Genomic DNA, 2,481 nt, shown 5'->3' with positions numbered 1-2,481 from the left:
GGTGGCACCCATAGCTCAGTGGGTAGGGCACTGGCCACATGCACCATGGCTGGTGGGTTTGAACCCAGGTGGGCCTGCTAAAACAAAAAAAATAGCCGGGAGTTGTGGTGGGTTCCTATAGTCCCAGCTACCTGGGAGGCTGAGGCAGGAGAATGGCTTGAGCCCAAAGAGTTTGAGGTTGCTGTGAGCTGTGATGCCACAGCACTCTACCAAGGGGAACAAAGTGAAACTCTGTCTCAATAAAATAAAATTTAAAAAAGAGTATAATTGGACGGTACACTATCAGAAAGGAGTCATTTTACTTAGCTGAATGAAATTTGTTCTTATTTTTTTTTAAACTCAGAACTTTGGGGCAAGTTTCTGAAACTACTGACTTGATCTTTCAAACCTTATTGATTAAAATTATTTTATATAAAAGTTTTAACCAGAGTCAGTGATTTTTAAGTCTCATTTATACACAAAGGAAAATGTGCTTCATTTGATAATTCAGTAAGATATAGCATTTAATGAAACCAGGGGAAATAGATCTGGCTCTGTTATAGGAATTTAGATTAGTTTTTTAATACAAATTTAAATGAATTCTGATTTTTTCCTGGCAGTTGGTGAGCATTTTCAAAAATTCATTTCAGTAATATTTATGAATATTTATAAAATTCTTAGGTTTTCCTATGAAAAATTTTATAAATATCATGCTAAAATGAACTTCAAAAATTTTCAACTGCAGTATTTTATGGTACCAGAATGTTATTAGATATTATTTGAAATTAACTAATCAATGGCATAGTATTAGTATTATAGACATTTTCATTGTAACAATATTTGACCTATTTAAGACATATAGCTTGCTTTTTTGAAAGGAACAGTAGGACAAGTTACAATTTAGCTGCTTCGATTATCTGCCCATAGGTCCTGTAATAACTTGGACATCCTAGGATATGTCAGAGGAAATACACCCTCAAGGAAAGATTTTAAAAGTGATTGTTTCATTCTCTTTCATTTAAAACATAAATGTATTCCTATCCCCTTATATGAAAGGAAATGTTACATAATCAAACAAAATGCTAAGATACAAAATGTGTTCATCAAATCCTATAGGGCATGTCATTTCCCCGTTTTACAGAGGAAACTGAGGCACGCCTTCATTTACCAAAGGTCAGACAGCTGGAGCTGGTAGTCAGATCCAATCAATGTAGTTCTAGAGTCAGCTCTTATTTCACACAAGTATTTTTCCTCTTTGAGAAAACCTGAAATTCACAAGAAAGGAACATTGAGATAATCTGTTTCTGTTAACATTTTAATTATTTAAATTTAGGAATGTCAAACAGTGATAGATTTGGCTTTTTAAATAACTGGGTTTGCAGTCTTTACTTTCTTAAAGCTTGATATTATTAATAAGACTTGCAAAAGCATCAGCCTTTTAAAATTCAGTTGTCTTCCTGAGATAGAGAAAATGTCTACTGACTTTATTATATTAAGAATAGTATACTCTGAACCAATAATCCAAAGCTTTAAAATGTAAGCAAGGACATTATTCATGTTATTGTTTTTTATAGTCATAAATTAAAACCCCCCAAATAATTACCAGTACAAGAAAGATTAACTAAATAATGATACATCCCCAGTGTGATACTATGCTACCAGCAGAAATGATAAATATATACTAACATGATATATTGTTTCACTGCAATTCAGGTTACAATAGTATGGCCCATTTCAAATATTGTTACATGTGGAGGTGCATGCCGAAATGTCTAGATGGATATTCATCAAAATATTAAAACTGTGATTATCTCAGGATGGTAAGATTACAAATGACTTAGTTTTTTGTAATTATATGTATTCTAATTTTTCACAATGAGCATTTTACTTTTATAATCACTAAAAGAAAATAGTTTTTTTTCTTAAAGAGCAAAAACATGAAATTTCCTAGAAGCAGTACTATTTAGCTACAAATTAAAGCTTTCACAGCAAATGACATGAAAACTCATATACACGGATACAGTACCATAGAATTCAAAAACAAAAGATAAAAACATTTCAAACAACTCTTTCTTAATTAGCTAAAACAGAGAGATTAACACAAACCTTTCGAAGCTTAGGTAAATCTAAGGAACAAATCATGCTTAGAAGTTACACCATGGCCATCTCCAGCTAATTCTCTGTCTTTGTCCCTTTGTGGAGGTAGAGCAGAGTTGGTGCAGCTCAGTGCAGTGAGTCAGCCATCAACTAAAATCCATTTCCCTTTCTGCCCGTCCTTCTGCTACAGCGCTGTCCAATAGAACTTTCTGCAACAATGAAAATATTTTCTATCTGTGCTGTCCAATAAGGTAGCCACATGCTACATGTAACTATCAAGTACTTACAATATGGTTTGTGTATCAGAGAAATTGAATTTTTAATTTTATCTCATTTTAATAAAAATGTAGGCCAGGCACAGTAGATCACATCTGTAATCTTTTCTTTTCTTTTTTTTTTTTTTTT

General features: G+C 32.7%; 1 protein-coding gene across 1 annotated transcript in view; it reads right to left on the bottom strand.

Annotated features, from left to right (window-relative positions):
• GJA9 (gap junction protein alpha 9) overlaps window positions 1–2,237 on the bottom strand; it is a 5,541-nt gene extending 3,304 nt beyond the window's left edge. The window contains exon 1 of the mRNA XM_003799002.3: window positions 2,086–2,237. The gene's annotated coding sequence lies outside the window, so the exon portion shown is untranslated. The remainder of the gene's footprint in view (window positions 1–2,085) is intronic.
• Between the last annotated feature and the right edge of the window lie 244 nt (window positions 2,238–2,481).

This window comes from Otolemur garnettii, unplaced genomic scaffold, assembly GCF_000181295.1.
Source record: "Otolemur garnettii isolate 467f Iridium unplaced genomic scaffold, OtoGar3 scaffold00144, whole genome shotgun sequence".
NCBI lineage: Eukaryota > Metazoa > Chordata > Mammalia > Primates > Galagidae > Otolemur > Otolemur garnettii.
Note: the sequence above shows the minus strand (reverse complement) of the source record. Positions and strands in the feature narration are given on the sequence as shown.